The sequence below is a fragment of the Lissotriton vulgaris genome, chromosome 5 (genome assembly GCF_964263255.1).
Source record: "Lissotriton vulgaris chromosome 5, aLisVul1.2, whole genome shotgun sequence".
NCBI lineage: Eukaryota > Metazoa > Chordata > Amphibia > Caudata > Salamandridae > Lissotriton > Lissotriton vulgaris.
The window spans coordinates 1,756,485,348-1,756,502,796 of record NC_141693.1 but is presented as its reverse complement, the minus strand read 5'-3'; the positions used below and the strand labels follow the sequence as shown (position 1 = coordinate 1,756,502,796).

The 17,449-nt window shown below is 48.0% G+C and overlaps 1 protein-coding gene across 1 annotated transcript in view; it reads left to right on the top strand.

Annotated features, from left to right (window-relative positions):
- Nucleotides 1–17,449, top strand: part of DHX8 (DEAH-box helicase 8) — a 318,773-nt gene that overhangs the window by 21,670 nt on the left and 279,654 nt on the right. The gene's annotated exons all lie outside the window — the stretch shown is intronic.

Genomic DNA, 17,449 nt, shown 5'->3' with positions numbered 1-17,449 from the left:
CAGTGTTCAGTAAAGAATCATTGTACCACTTCACTTTCTCTCCAAAATGATCACTGTATTATTCATTTGCTATTTGTGGGCTCTCCAATCCCAAATTAGTCTCTTTCTGTTTTTTGCTATTCTGTGAATTTAGAAATGGCATCTAGACCAGCATGAATTATAAACTAGCAGGGCGCTGCTTGTTGTGAGGAGGTCTCTACGTCTCTTGCCACTTATGCCCCATTTCATGTAAACATAACTACACCCAACCAGGTGTAGGATTGGATCCCCTAGTTTATGATTAATGTTTTCTTTTAACCAGGAACAAATATAAATATCACAATGCTGCCTTTGGTCTGTCGCACTAGCCTTACAGTGATGTTCTCGAGCCCTGTCTTACCTTTTATTTTAAATTACAAGTACCATATACATATAGTTTTCCACTATGTATTTGAATCCTGCTTCTCTCGTGCTTTCTCAACAATCATAAATTCTGAATTACTCTCAATTAATTGGAAATGCAGTTTTACATTTCTTCATTTAGAATCTCCAAGGAACCAGAGTAGAAAGTAGCTTATACATTGTAGTTGAATACCTGGTTGAAAGTAGGTCTCTGTAGCTCGAGCCATCATTTGGGAACTTCCGCAACAAGGGAGCTTTCCCTCTTCTTTTGTGTTGGAAACAAATTGTGTCACAGCTTCTTCAAGGAGCAGCAATTTTTTCTTGTACAATAGCCTGCTCTAATTGTTCTGCGGATATGTAAAGGGCAACACCAAAGTATCCTTTTTTCACATTCAGTCAACAGAACATGTCATTCGTTCTCGCTCCTAATAAAAGATCACCTCCGTAGCACCATCTCCGCTCTCAGCCTCTGCACTGGATGTACATATGACAGGTACATCAAGAATGAGCTTCTGATTTTCAATCCTCCTTGTCCTTAAGTTTCCGATGCCCCTTCACTTCTTTACAGAAGCCTTCCCCCCCCCTTAACCCCCCCACACTTCTTGCGCATTCTCCTGCGTTGCAAATTTTCCGCTTGAGCTTAAATCTGCAAATGGCAAATTCTATTTAGCCACCAGTTAACAGGTCATGTGATCAGTCTTTTGACCATCACTCTTGTTTCAGTCATTTATGGGGACCTCAGTAAAGATTGTACAAAGAAATGGATGACTTCCCTCTTTATTCCGCATATAGTGATAGGCTTGATCCTCCACCCATCGTATGAAACACAATATGCCTTCGCTCTCTCTTACAAATTCCATTCCATCCTCCAGGACACACCAGCTCACACCTCAGAAATATTCTCGGATCATCTTTATTCCTCAGTAACCTAGTTTACTACATGGCACATGCTGACACCCAGCCCTACTTGAGAAGTACAACAACAAAAAACATGTGACCCCTGACCTATCTGCCTGATGACTTTCACCTATATCAAACGCAGTGAAATAAATGGTCAGAAAATACTGGAACATTTGGAATACAGGGAGTTTTGAGAATGACATCCCCTATGTTCGCATACAAACGAAGTCAGATTATATGGGATGTGGTCGTACACACAATCAATCAGGTGTTTATTAAGCATGACTACTCACCCGTAAGAGTCTCAAGGCGCTGGGGGTGGGGGTGGTGCAGGTTCCAGTCCATCAGGGAGGGTGTCCGTCAAAGAGCCAGGTTTTTAGGTTTTTTATGAAGATAGGAAGCAATGTTGTCTATTTGAAGTGAAACGGAAGGTGTTCCAGGCTTTTTCAGGTGTGTGGGACCATGGCGTAGGAGAGCTGGGTTGATCGAAAGGTCCTTTGGGGTGTGTGGAATTTGAGTCGGCTGTTCAGGTGAGCTGGTCTGGTGTCGTGGAGGACTTTGTTGGGTGTGCATCTTGAAGGTGACTCTTGCCTCGATGGGGAGCCAGTGGAGTGTGCTCAGGTGCTGGGAGATGTGGCAGTGTTTTGGCAGGTTGAGGAGCAGTCTTGCGGCGGCGTTCTGGATGTTCTGTAGCTTGTGGGTGAGGTTTTTGTTTATTCCGGCGTAGAGTGCGTTGCCGTTGTCGAGTCTGCTGGTGACCAGGGCGTGAGTGACGGTCTTTCTGTGTTCAAGGGGATCCATTTGAAGGTCTTACGTAGGAGGTGGAGGTTGTGGAAGCAGGAGGCCGAGAATGAGTTGATCTGCTGGTCCATTTTTAGCTCGGAGTCCAGGATGATTCCCAGGTTGCGTGCGTGGTCCGTGGGGGTGCGCTGGTTTCCGAGGGCGGGAGGCCACCAGGTGTCATTCTAGGCGTCGGGCTTTGGGTTCATGATGAGTACTTCTGTCTTGTTGGTGTTCAGTTGTAGGCAGCTTTTCAACATCCATTTGGCGACTGCTTCCATGCCTTCTCGAAAGTTGTGTCTGGCGGTGTTGGGTTTGTTGGAGAGGATGAGTTGGGTGTTGTCTGCGTATGACACGATGTTGAGTCTGTATGTTCTGACAATGGGGTCGAGCGGAGCCATGTAGACTTTGAAGAGCGTCAGGCTGAAGGAGGAGCCCTGGGGGACTCCGCAGGTGGTTGGTGTAGGGCAGAGTTATTCAAACTGTGGGGCGCGCCCCCCTGGGGGGGCGCGACGCCATCTCAGAGGGGGCGCCACTCCACCAGCACCATAAAATTTCTCCTTTCATTGTTCCCCAAGGTGGCGAGGCAGAGTGGAGCTGCAGGGGCCCTAAGAAGGGGTGAAGACTATCAACACCTCATTCACATGTCTTTAAAAGACGGGAAACAGGCTCCAGTAGGACGGCGAAGCCCGGGCGGCACTGTGACCACTGCCCTGCATGGAGACTTCTCTTCCCCCACCTCGCTGCGAGCGGCCCCTTTCCCTTCACCCCCCCATCCCCGACACCGCTGAACGTTTTCTTCAGTGACCTAAACATCTACAGTTATGGCAACCCAAATCACTTTTCAAGTGAAGGCATCAACTATACCAGTAGAGAAGTATGTATTCCAGCGCAGTTTTGTCAGACTGCAACTCGTTTTCCTTTATTGCTGGTGCCAAGTCTATCGGGGCTGACGCTCCTGTATCAATATGGAGCACCAAAGCAAGCAGCTTTCCGGGTTGCGATTCTAGCCAGTTTGAAACACTGGTACAGCAAGTGTGTATTGTGCCCTAATGCAAGCAAGCAAGCAAGGAAGGATAGTACGACAGCGTTAACTGAGGTTTAGCTGTCTCATGCCACTGGGCCCTGGTGTCCAGTACCTGCAGCACCAATGATGCCTACAACTCTGCGAAGTAGACTGTCTGCTCTGCCCACTCCGCGCAGCAAGAAAAGGCAAATCATGTGCACTGGTTAATGCTATCTGGGCAAAGGTTTCACTTCATTAGCACCTGCTTTATTCCAGAATACAGCAATAAGCATAAAAAAAGGAACAAGACAACCTTTTCAAACCCTGTAACAACTGTTGCGATTGTTTTCTGCATAAAAATAATAAAAATCGCGGTGCCATCACACCACGACTTTTACATCGCAGTATCGTTTGAATCGCATGCATTCACTATGCATGCGACAACGGCGCGATGCCGTTAACATCGCATGCGATTACAACGCTTACCGCTACTTTGAACTTATTGTAATGCGGTAACTTATTGTAATGCAGTGTCAAATGCCCAACACAAGCACGAGGCTAGGTTCCTGCAGTGTCAACTTATTGTAATGCACAAGAGGTTCCTGCTCTGGTCGAGACTTTGGAAACATGCAAGTACGGCATTAAAAAGAAAACACAAGCACGAGGCTTTGTGAAATAACTATAATTATGCATGAAATAAGTATATTTCTGCATTACATTATTGTGTGCCAAGAGGTTGGTGGTGGATGTATGGGTAATGGGATGGATGGATGCCTGATGGATGGATGGATGCCTGATGGATGGATGGGTGCATGATGGATGGATGCATGGATGGGTGGATGGTGTATGGGGGGATGGATGGATGGATGAATGAAGGAATATATGGATGGATGGATGGATGGATGCATGATGGATGGATGCATGATGGGTGGATGGTGTATGGGGGGATGGATGGATGAATGAAGGAATATATGGATGGATGGATGCATGATGGATGGATGCATGATGGGTGGATGGATGGGTGGGTGCATGATGGATGCATGGATGGATAATGGATGGGTGGATGTATGGGTGCATGGATGCATGCATGATGTGTGGGTGGTGGATGTATGGGGGATGGATGGATGGGTGCATTATGGGTGGATGGGTGAATGATGGATGCATGGGTGAATGATGGATGCATGATGGGTGGATGGGTGAATGATGGATGGATGCATGATGGATGGATGGATGGATGGGGGCATAATGGATGGATGGGTGGGTGCATGATGGATGGATGGATGATGGATGGGTGTATGGTGTATGGGGGGATGGATGGATGAATGATGGAATATATGGATGGATGCATGATGGATGGATGGATGGGTGGGTGCATGATGGATGCAAGGATGGATAATGGATGGGTGGATGTATGGGTGCATGGATGCATGATGTGTGGCGGGTGGATGGGTGAATGATGGGTGGATGGGTGAATGATGGATGGATGCATGATGATGGATGGATGGGTGCATGATGGGTGGATGGGTGAATGATGGATGGATGGATGCATGATGGATGGGTGGATCGATGGATGGATGGGTGGGTGGATGGATGCATGGATGCTGCAATGTCAAACACAAGCACAAGGCTTTGAAAACATGCAAGTACGGCATGAAAAACCAAACACAAGCACAAGGCTTTGTTCCTGAGGTTCCTGCGATGCCAAACACAAGCACGAGGCTTTGGAAACATGCAAGTACGGCCTGAATAAATGTGGTGAAATAAAAAATTTGGTGAAATAAATGTAACTCTACAGTGCTTCTCAGTGGAGAGCATAGTCTTTGAATGGTACTCATTTTATTGACCACAGAAGTTTCTTTGAGGAGGCTTTGCAAGAATTAAGTGGAGAACCCGTTACAATTTGCACACATTTTATCTTGAAAAATGTAGTTTTAGACTGTGTAGTAAGCCTCTGTCATTTCACCGCACCAACTCGCAAACCTGCAGTTTTCTAAACACTCTTACTGTGTTTAACATTATTAGCCAGATATGGACTGCGAAATGAGGATGACGGTCGATTATGTAGAATACCAGGTTCCAGAATTTTTTGTCAAGTGGTGGGGGGGCCCGACATCTAAATAAATTCAGCTGGGGGGGCTCAACCTAAAAAAGTTTGAAGACCTCTGGTGTAGGGTATGAGAGGAAGGGGGAGGGAGTATGACCCGCTGCGTTCTGCCAGAGAGGAAAGAGCTGATCCAGTCGAGGGCCTTGTGGATCCCCGACTTGTGAAGTCTGCGTATCAGGGTGCGGTGGGACACTGTCAAATTCATCTGAGATGTCGAGGAGGATGAGGGCTACCGTTTCTCCTTTGTCCAGTAGGGTGCGGATGTCGTCTGTTGCGGCGAGGAGGGCAGTTTTCGTTCTGTGGTTTGTGTTCGCACACGCCTAAAAACAAAGATACCAGTGGAGTCACAACAGAGGCTCTGGATCTTCCCGCTCCCTCACTACCCCACACCGGTCCTCAACCATGTGGGGTATGCAGGTTTACCAGAAAATTTACCTCTATCAAGTTGGGCTTAACCTCACCATGACGATTAAAACACTTTACTAATTACAATACTAGCACTGTGGTTTATGCTTTAAAATGCCTGTGTTGATTGCTCTACATTGGGATGACCTTGCAGAAAATACGGATAAGTATCGCAGAAGCACAGTCGGGTGCAAAAAAGACAAAACTATATTGACACGTAACTAGACTGAATAACATACTGCAGATGACATGGAGTGGCTCATAATTGAGAAACTACAACAGAAAAGGACAGACCTAACCAAAGCATTGCTAGCGTTTGAACAGTGTTGGGTGTTCCGCTTATATACTGATTCATAAGGGTTGAATGGTGATATAACCTGAAGAGCATAGAGCAGATAAACTGAGCCATGTCAAGGCAAAAAAAAGAGTAAAATGACCATGCTAGAAATTACCATATAAAAAACATTAAATACGACATAACTAAGGCGGTAAAATATCTTTCTCTGCCTATGGCCCTAGTAATGGGATGGCTTGAAGCTATACACATAATATACAATTGATGGACTAATTACAGTGAGTGATTACACCGTTGTTACATAGGTGATAACATTTTTAATAAAGACCCAAGTGTGGGGCTTCATTTGCATCATCCCCGGAACAGGGCCTGGTGCGGGAACTATCAGTACCACACTGATTTAAATATACATTCTTTGATATTGCACTATTTTAGTTCTTTTATAATAAAAGGAATGACACCCTCCTTGTAGGCACCGAGAGTCGATGGTAGAACATACCATTTTGAGGTTGCATACCTGTTTACTATTTTCCAGTGTCACATTCCCCAGAATGGCCACATAATGATGAACAAGGTCCCACGAGTCCCAGGATCCTCCAGACGTATGTGTGAGCACAGAGCTGTAAAGGCCAAAGAATCGGAAATCCGTCATAAAGAGATGCACTAGCAACCAGTGCTTCACACGTAGGAAGAGAAGACACACCCTTCCCTCTGAGCGAAAGCCCGGACCGCCCTCCATTAGTTTGGATCAGCAGCGGATTTGGACTCAGGGGAGTCATCGGATAACACTCCTGAAAAAAGGGTGTAGCACTATTCCAACCACCATCAATCCGTATTTTCTAACTTGCTGACAATATCCGGATTAGGTGGCAGGTAGAGTGAGAAAAACATGCCCACCACGGGCCCTTTAAAAGGAACGATCTTCCAGCTATCAGCCATCGTACCAGTCAGCTGTTTACAAGGGGCACTTTAGGATCAAAGTGGGCTCTCTACCTTGATTTAATGAGTAAAATTATATGTTGGTATCCAGGATGACCTAAGAAATCCCAGAGGTGACAAAAAATATAGGTCAATACACCATTAACATTAAAACAAATGTTTCCTCTCTTTAAATTATCTTCATGAATTTTTCTTCTTTGAAAACTCAATTGTTCACTCTTGCTATTCACAACTGTCTTAGTTTTAATATTTTTCAACCAGATGAACTCTCAATTATGTAATGCTGTGGACATTCTCTTCCTAACTGAAATCTGGCTAAGCCCAACAGCAGCCCCAATACTGGACCTCCTCACCCCCTAGATTTTGCCATGCTGCGTCATAATCAAAAACAAAAGCAAGGAGGAGGACTTGCTATAATTTACGTAAACTCCCTAACCTTAAACCCTCTCTCTCTGGAAGAGACATTATCGTTTTAACTCATGGGAGCTGAAATCAAGAAGAAACTGCTAGCGAAAAAATTCCTTTTATAGCACCCTCCGGGTGACAACACTGTCTTTCTGGAGCAACTTATGGAAACAATCACAATCAATGCCACTTTTCTCTGTAACACATTATTATTAGGAGACTTTAACCTGCATTGGAAAAAGGACAAAGACCGCATAGTGGCTGCACTCCTCAACCTGCTCAAGGACATTAACATGATTCAAGCATGCTAGCAACAAGCCTGTGCACACATGAACAGTATCTGTAATTGAATTCTCTATATCATGTCTGGTCACAGAGTAAATGTACAACACCACATGAATCCAGTGTCAAAAAAGACGAATAATCATAAGTTGGATTTGCTTTCTTTTATTCTTGGACGGTTGCCCAGACAACACGGGTTTCATCTGGGGCGTTACCCCACGACTTCTCCAGGCAAACAGGAAGAGATGGCAATCTCTCTGCTGGTTATACTTCCGTCCCGGCTGGTGCAGGAAAGTAGGTATTCTTAGAAGTGTAAGTCCTGGCAAGGGACCTTAATTGAAGCTAGAAGTAGTGGCCTCTGAGTACGTGGTGAAACCCTAAATCTATATATGGAACCCCTAACTAAAATCCTTAAACAATCAAAAATCTCAAACCAAATGTATGTGAACAAAGCACAACTCAACATCAAACTGTCTTCTCAAGATGATATCCGGAGGCGGGATGATACACTGTGAAAAACACAGGACTGGCTGGCACACAACCATCTAAAACTAAATCTGCTGAAAACGGAATTACTTTTTTTCCCCCTCCCCACCCCTCCACGATAGACCCCCAACAACCTCAATCATGGTCCCTGTTGGACCTAGATTACCCAAGTCTACATAAGGTAGCTTGGCACAGTAGTGGCTACAGCTAACTCAAGGCGTTGGTTAAGTACTTACAAGTCTCACTCACAGTAACTCAGTGATGAACCACTAAAATAAAGACACAACACCACTGTTTGGAAAAATACCGTTACCTTTTATAAAAATAATATGCTTTTCTTGTTATACTTTTTAGTCAGGGATAAAAGACAATCAAGTTACACCTTGTACATGAAATTCAGATCACACTTCAATATTTTTCCTGGTCAGATTTTGAGAATCAAGGGTACATTTAAGGTCTGTGGTTATTCAGGTCACAATACACTTCACTAATAAATTTACAGAAAGGAAAATGCAGTCTGACAGTGCAATACGTTTTTAAAGACTCATTAGCAGGTACATTACCCCACAGCTCTTAAGCACCTGCTCAACTCAACAGAATGACCTGGTTGTAGATCTTCACTGCATAACCCACCAGTTATGTAACTAAAAGTGAAGACACAATAGTATTAGCAAGGTTCCCCACTGTCAGGACCCAAGGCTTGAATACCGTCATGCACTGTCCAGCTGGGCAGCAGGGTTGGTCAGAGAGAGTGCGAAAGTGGAGACTCAAGATGGCCGCCGCTGTTGCCTTGCTCGAGGCTCGACAGGCGTTCTAGTCTCTTTGATCCTCTGGAACCAATGTGAAGCGCGAGCGTGAGGAGAGCTTCGCACTTCACCGAGATAGCAACCTGAGAGGTCCGAGAATTCCGTCGTCAAGAGAATCCTGTCAAGAGGCGCTTAATTCCTGAGAAGAATTTCCCCGCTATTGTCGGAACCTAGAAGAGGTATTCCGTCTTTCCACACCCGGCGCATAATTCAAGCGCGGGTTGTTTAGAGGCTAGGAACGACACAGCAGGCGGCTGTGTGCGCACGTCAAGGTTCCCAGAGAGCGCCTAGCGGAGAACGCAGCGGAGGAGGGAGAGAAGTGTGAATTATCGAGTATTCCTGTAGAGAAGAGGAGGAGTGGCTGTAGAAACCGAGAGCAGCTAAGTGACACTCAAAATAAGATATATATATATATATGTGTACATACTGAAGGTAAAGATATTCTAAGTAAGACATTGGAAGTAAAGTCATTGAAGGGTTAGACATTGAAGGAAAAAACATCGAAAGTGAAGATATTTGAAGTAAAGACTTTGAAGGTAAAGTCTTTGAAGGTAAAGACTTGAAAGCAAAGACATTGAAAGCAAGACATACTGTAAGTTGAGAAGAAGGAGTTCAGTGGCAATTATAACTCCTGGGAATAAAAGTAAAAAGAAAGAATTAAGTATTGAAAGTCAGGATCAGCATAGTCAATGGAAAATAAATGTACATACCTGTAAATAAGCAGAAACCACATCTGGCACTCCAACAAGGCAATGTGTGAAGAGAATAGAAACAGTGTAATATAGGAGGCTCTTCCAACTACCAGAGTGAAAGACACTTAAAGAAGCAAGAAACACAGAAACCCACTTAGAGACACATCACCACTATAGTGAAGTAAGTGACCAATAGAATTTTAAGAGAAATTATAATAGAGGCAGTATAAATTAGGAATCCACTAGAAGAGTAAGAAATCAATGTATATTTCTTTTTCTCTTACTAGTGACAACTATAATAGAGGAGAGCCAGTCACACATGTAGAAGAGGAGCAAGGTTTCTAACATCTCTGTTCCCGTGCCGTATTGGAAAGATCAAAAGTAAGTTTGGTAGCCCCTGACACCCTCACGCTAATTTACAGGCACCCCTATCTGGTAGAGGGTCTACTCCCTCAGTTACCAAAATTCTGTAAGGCTTTTACCCAGGAACCCTGTGGTTCCCTGCACAGCTTCCTCCTCTCTCCTCTAAGCCAGTTATTGGATATTTTTTATTCTACATTAGGCAGTTCACTAGCTCGCTTCTTTGAATTAGGCTTTCCTGGGCTGTTCAGTTAATTGCTGGGGACGTAGCCACACTGTCTTGCTTCCTCAGCACTCAGCACTGCCGCCTCCCGCTCCCCCACTACCCAGCTTACTTGTGGGGCGTGTTGAACTATTTGTTCCAGGCGCGCTTCCACTGTGCAGCGCTGGGCCGAGGGGGCCGGGTTGATGATTAGCGCGTTGCACTGGCTCCGGTAACTGGGGCGTGAGGGGGCTGTGTGCGCTTTCTATCTTCAGGTGCGCTTCCGCTTTCCAGTGCTGGGCGAAGGGGGGGCCTCGCCGACGATCGGCGCATTCACTCCTCGCTCCACTGGTGAAAGGCTGTCCCGCCTCCCGCCGGTTCTCCTCAGCTTCCTCTGAGAAGCGTCAACACCCCACCGGGCATGCGCGATGCTCTTCTGCACTCCGCCTCTCAAGACGTGCTGCTCCTCGGCGCCTGCGCGAACCTCGCCTCTCCGGATAAACGCTGTTCTCCTGGGCCTGCCCGAACCTAGGCCCCTCCTGCTCACAATAGCGGACGCGCTTAAGACATGCGCGGAAGCGCTTCCTTCTCGATTGACGCGGCCGGTGCCCCCGGGGTCCCACAGCCGATTGTAGCAGCGCCGCTGCTCCTCCTCAGTCACTTCCCACTCCGGCTTCTCAGGAAGGATGTGCACACACGGCGCCCTCGCTCTTCAGGTCGCTATGGTGCCACAGACACCCGCCTTCACCACAGCTGCTCCACAACACCGGTAAGCGCAGCGCTGAGTATGGGAAGTCGGGGATCCCCTCTGTAAAGAATGTTCTGAGGGGGTTCACCAGAGTTCAGATTTAGAAGGGTCTTCCTTCTCCAGTAGCTTAATTTCCTTGACAGCAACTGATGTTTTGAGAGGGATTGGTCAAAGGTTAAAGGGGGAACAACCCTCTGAAGAAACTGTCAGCCTCAGAGACAAACTAGCTGCTCTCAGTGTGTCCACCTCCTCTCACCACTGCCTCACTCCTCCACTCTTGGGTCAGCACAAAATGGCTGCTGGTCACTGGCCTTATATAGGGTGGCCTGAGACCTGCAGAAGTCTCTAGTTAATTCCAGAAAGTTCCCTAATGTTATCCTATGGACCTGTCCTCCAGTAGTGTCCGTTATGGCAGTTGGTGGACACCATTTTAGGTCTCTGGAGATCCCTAGATTTTCAAGGGGGCTGACTAGGCCTCACAGGTTATGAGGGAAAAATGGCGTCATCGCCAAGGAACACCTAGCCCCCTGACAGCATTAAAAATTCCTGATGGACATGTGTAAAAATAAAAATAGAAACTCTGGGAGGCTAAGGGGGACAAAAATAAATAATAATGGTTAGAGTCTCCCCAGAAGCAGACAGGTCTAACAGTCCCTTAATATCAAATAGCTGAACTGCACCCCAACCCTCAGCTACTTCATAAAATCCCTAGGCATTACAATAGACTCAAATCTAAACATGCAAGCACACATACAGGCTGCAACCAGAAGCGCTAACCTACATCTGCATCTTCTAATTAAACGAAAACCATTTCTACCGCCAGAAGATCTCAAAACAGCAGTTCAATCTCTAGTGCTCTTAAAACAGGATTATGGGAATGTCACACTCTTAGGTCTACCTAAAGCAAGCCTAATCTCAATGAAATTGACAATAAATGCAATAGCAGCACTCTTAACAAGCACACGTCACTAGGATCGCATTTCCATATCACCCAGAGCCCTCAAATTGCTCCCAGTTGAAGCTAGAATGCAACTAAAGGTTAGAGTCTCCCCAGAAGCAGACAGGTCTAACACGCGTCCCCCCCAGCTGAAAGTGGGGAGAACTACCCAACCCCTTGGGAGTCCTCATCACTAAGGCGGAATTACCTGGATAGACCGTCTGCATTGGCATGGTCCGTCCCAGGTCGGTGTTCCACCCTAAAGTCCATTCCCTGTAGGGAGATGGACCACCTCAGCAACTTGGGATTCTCCCCCTTCATTTGCATCAGCCAACGAAGGGGGCGATGGTCAGTCTGAACTAGGAAGTGCGAGCCAAACAAGTATGGCCGCAGCTTCTTCAGAGCCCAAACCACCGCAAAGGCTTCTCTCTCAATTGTACTCCACCTCCTTTCCCTGGGGAGTAGCCTCCTGGACAGGAAGACCACTGGTTGATCCAAGCCCTCATCATTTAGCTGCGATAACACTGCCCCAATGCCATGTTCTGACGCATCTGTTTGGACAATGAATTCTCTAGCAAAGTCAGGGGCCTTGAGAATGGGAGCGGAACACAATGCTTGTTTCAAGGTCATGAAGGCTCGCTGGCAAGCCTCCGTCCAGACTACCCGTCGGGGTTGCTTCTTGGAAGTAAGTTCAGTGAGGGGAGCCACGATAGTGCCATACCCCTTCACGAAGCGACGGTAGTATCCAGTGAGGCCCAGGAAGGCTCGGACCTCTGTTTGAGTCTTGGGGGGCTCCCAGGCGATGATAGCCTCAATCTTTGCCTGGAGGGGCTGCACCGTCCCTCTGCCCACCAAGTGACCTAGGTACACCACCGACCCCTGTCCGATCTGACACTTGCTGGCCTTGACTGTCAAGCCAGCCTGTTGCAGGGCATGAAGAACAGCTTGCAGATGCTGCAAATGGTCCTCCCAGCTGCTACTGAAGACAGCAATGTCATCCAGGTATGCAGCAGAGAAAGCTTCCATTCCAGAAAGGACCCTGTTCACCAGCCGCTGAAAAGTGGCAGGGGCATTCTTGAGCCCAAAGGGCATCACACGAAATTGGTAGTGTCCCTGAGGTGTAGAGAAGGCTGACCATTCCTTCGCCTCCTCGGTAAGGGAAATCTGCCAGTACCCTGAAGTTAGGTCAAAGGTACTTAAGTATTGAGCAGCTCCCAGCCGGTCAATAAGCTCATCCGCCCGTGGGATGGGATGTGCATCAGTTTTGGTTACTGAGTTCAAGCCTCGGTAATCCACACAGAATCTCAATTCAGGTGTGGTGCCTGGTGGGGCAGCTTTTGGTACCAGAACCACCGGGCTAGACCAAGGGCTTCCAGAAGGTTCAATTACTCCCAGCTCCAGCATCTTGGCAACTTCACTCTTGATGCTGGCCTTCACCTTGTCCGACAGCCGGTAGATTTTAGACTTCACAGGTGGGCTGTCTCCTGTGTCCACGTCATGGGTACACAGGTGGGTCCTACCCGGGACAAGGGAGAACAGAGAAGAAAATTGCTCCAGGATCTGGCGGCAATCACTCTGCTGTTCAGGAGTTAGGGATGGCGAGAGAATTACTCCCTCCACCGACCCATCCTTTTCTTGGGACGAGAGAAGATCAGGGAGAGGTTCACTTTCTTCTTCCTCTGCTCCATCGGTTACCATCATTAAGACAACCTCGGGCCTCTCATGATGTGGCTTGAGGCGATTGGCATGCAGCACCCTGTGGGGCTGCCTCGGGGTCTTAAGATCCACCAAGTATGTGGACTTCCCCTTTTTCTCCAAAACCTCAAAGGGGCCTGTCCAACGGTCCTGGAGGGCATTTAGCTCTCCAGGTTCCATCACCCACACTTTCTGTCCAGGCTCCAGTTCCACCGGGTGAGCGTTGTGGTCATACCACTCTTTCATAACTGCTTGGCTGGCCTCCAAGTTGTCTGAAGCTTGCTTCCACAACTTAGCCATTTGGCTCCGGAAGGCCAGCATGTAGCTCACCACGTCCTGGGGAAGCTTCCTGGGAGTCCGTTCCCATCCGTCTTTCACCAGGCTGAGAGGTCCCCGTACAGGGTGCCCGTACAAAAGTTCGAAGGGGATGAAGCCCACTCCCTTTTGTGGCACTTCCCTGTAGGAAAACAAGAGACAGGGTAGGAGGACGTCCCATTTCCTCCGCAGGCTCTCAGGTAGACTCCGTATCATACCTTTCAAGGTTTTGTTAAACCTTTCCACAAGACCATTGGTTTGTGGGTGATAGGGAGTGGTAAACCGATAGGTAACTCCGCACTCCTTCCACATAGCCCGCATGTATGCTGAAAGGAAGTTAGTCCCCCTGTCGGACACAACCTCCTTGGGGAAACCCACTCGGGTGAAGATCCCCATCAGGGCCCTTGCCACCACAGGCGCAGTGATGGTCCTCAGAGGTATTGCCTCTGGGTACCGTGTGGCATGATCCACCAAAACCAGTATGAACCGGTGACCAGCTGAAGTTGGTGGATCCAATGGCCCCACAATGTTGATGCCCACCCTTTCAAAGGGGGTGCTAACGACAGGTAGTGGTTCCAGGGGAGCTTTTAGCTTCACCCCTGTTTTCCCACTGGCTTGGCAAGACACACACGTCCGACAATATGTATCAGACGCCACTTTCATTCGAGGCCAGTAGAAGTGGGGGACAAGCCGGGCAAAGGTCTTGTCCTGTCCTAGATGTCCTGCCAATGGTATCTCATGAGCCAGTTCCAGTAGAAAGGCTCTAAAGCATTGAGGGACCACCAAGGCTCTGGCTGAACCATGGCCAGGTGCCTTGGGCTCACTGTAGAGGAGTCCATCCTCCCAGTAAATCCGGTAGCTCCCTTCAATGTTTCCTGCTGCCTGGGCATTGGCCTGTTTCCGCAGCCCCTCGAGAGTAGGACACTCTTTCTGAGCTTCACAGAATTCTTCCCGGGAAGGACCTCCCTCCACATGCCATTCAGTAGGGATGGGTAGGTTTTCCAGGGAAGCAACATTCTCCCCTGTGGACTCCAGATCCACCTCCGCAGGTGGTCCATCTGTCTCACGAGGTGGAGATGTCGAGGCAGGGTCCTCCGGCCTCCTGTCCTTCTCCTCTCTGGCAGCCGGCTGGGCCATTGTTCCAGGCTCCAGCGTAAGTGAACTCCCCCTTCGGGCAGTCGCGGACCTTGTGCTGACACAAGTCCAGTCAGGGGGTCCCAGCATCTCAGAGTGAGTCTGGTACTCCACCCTCCTCCAAGCATTGTGCTCCATATCATTCCCTAACAGGCAGTCAACAGGCACGGCAGGGCTTACGGCAACTCGAAGTGGACCTGCAACCCCTCCCCACTCAAAGGGAACCTCAGCCACAGGGTAGTGGCCCAATCTGCCGTCAGCCATTACGGCGGGATGGAGTACATCTGGGATGACCTGCTCTGGAGACACCAGCTGACTCCTTACCATAGTCATGCTGGCTCCTGTGTCTCTCAGAGCCTCCCCTCTACGGCCATTGATGGTGACCCACTGCTCATACTTAGTAGTATTAGAGGGCAGTTGGGTCTTTGGAACCATCTCCTTATCTCCCAGGGACACTAAAGTGACACCCGCCCGCTCCCCTCCATTAACCAAAGGCATCTCCTCCCCGAGCACTACACTAGTGATTCCCGGGGCTTTTCCTCCAGTGGGAGGGGGTGGTCTTTTTGGGCATCTCACATCTCCTTTATAGTGTCCCACACCACCACACTCAAAGCAATGAACAACCCTTGGCTGCTGACTTTGGCCAGGGGTAGGGTTGCGAGGGGGGTTACTCTTAGGGATGAATCCTCTGCCCCTTCCTTGCGAAGTATTTTGTGGCCCTTTTGAGAACTCCCTCTTAGTTTCCCCTCCCTCTTTCTTCTGGGGGGCGCCCTGTCCCTGCTTCTGGGAATTCCCTCCAGTCCCCTTAGTCGACACCCGGGTACTAACCCAGATGTCCGCCTCCTCAGCAAGCTTCCTGGGGCTGGTCAGCTTGCTGTCCACCAGATGCTGTCTTAGTTCGGGAAGACACTTCTCGAGTAGGTGTTCCTTGAGTAGGAGGTCATATAGTCCCTCATAGTCTCCTACTTCGCTGCCTCTTACCCAACCCTCCAGGGCCTTCCTGGAGTAGTCCAAAAAATCTACCCAGTTTTGCGTGCCCAGCTTGTAGCTGCCCCGGAACCTTTGCCTATATTTCTCAGGGGTCAACCCAAACTTCCTGAGCAGCGCTGACTTCATAGCCGGGTAGTAGGTCTGTTCACTCTGATCAAGGGCCAACAAAGTATCCCTGCCAGTGGGGGGCATGTATTTATATAACCCACCTCCCCAGTGGACTTCCAGAATCCCATGGGCCCTCAGTGAGACCTCGTAGGCGGCTAGCCATTTGGCAATGTCATCACTGGGTACATAGCAGGCCATAATATCTTTTGGTAGGTACGGTCTGGGTTCCCTGGTGTTGGTCTGGATATCGCTGCCACCATTCTCTGGTTTGGGGGTTCGTAGATTTAGGGCTTGCAAATCCATCTCTTTGATGGTCCGCTCATGCTCCAACCTCTTTTCCTCCCTCACCATGTCCATCCTGGCTAGTTCTATTCTCATCCTCCTCTCCTCCCTCCTATCTTCTAACTCGGCGTCGGTCAGGCCCCTCTCTGAAACACTACTGCCCACTCTGAAAGGTGTTCTAGGACCTGTTACAAGGTTCTCCCCTCCCGCCTGGTACAGTGTTGCGGTCTCCAGGACAGTGTCCTTGTCACTCCCCTCAGGATCTACCTCCTCCCCGGAATGAGCCTCTACCCATGCCCGGATACTGGTCAGCAGCTCAACTTTCCTGGCGCCTTTCTTGAAAAACACCCCCTGCTGCTGACACCATTCCTTCAATTGGGTCACAGTATAATTTTCCAGCTCTTCCACATTTATCTCCATTTCTATTTGGAGTATAAACTGCTACACAGGAGAAATCCACAAAGTGACCTGGGGTCAACCTCCACCCACCGCCAGAAGTCAATTTAGAAAAATCAAAATTTAAATTAGGAGGGCCGCAGGGAGAAAACTCCAGGTGAGGTCTCGTGGTTGGCACTGCGTTACTAATAAGTGAGTGTAAGTACAAATCCGAGATCCCACCGCTGAAACACCAATTATGTTGGACCTAGATTACCCAAGTCTACATAAGGTAGCTTGGCACAGTAGTGGCTACAGCTAACTCAAGGCGTTGGTTAAGTACTTACAAGTCTCACTCACAGTAACTCAGTGATGAACCACTAAAATAAAGACACAACACCACTGTTTGGAAAAATACCGTTACCTTTTATAAAAATAATATGCTTTTCTTGTTATACTTTTTAGTCAGGGATAAAAGACAATCAAGTTACACCTTGTACATGAAATTCAGATCACACTTCAATATTTTTCCTGGTCAGATTTTGAGAATCAAGGGTACATTTAAGGTCTGTGGTTATTCAGGTCACAATACACTTCACTAATAAATTTACAGAAAGGAAAATGCAGTCTGACAGTGCAATACGTTTTTAAAGACTCATTAGCAGGTACATTACCCCACAGCTCTTAAGCACCTGCTCAACTCAACAGAATGACCTGGTTGTAGATCTTCACTGCATAACCCACCAGTTATGTAACTAAAAGGGAAGACACAATAGTATTAGCAAGGTTCCCCTCACGCTAATTTACAGGCACCCCTATCTG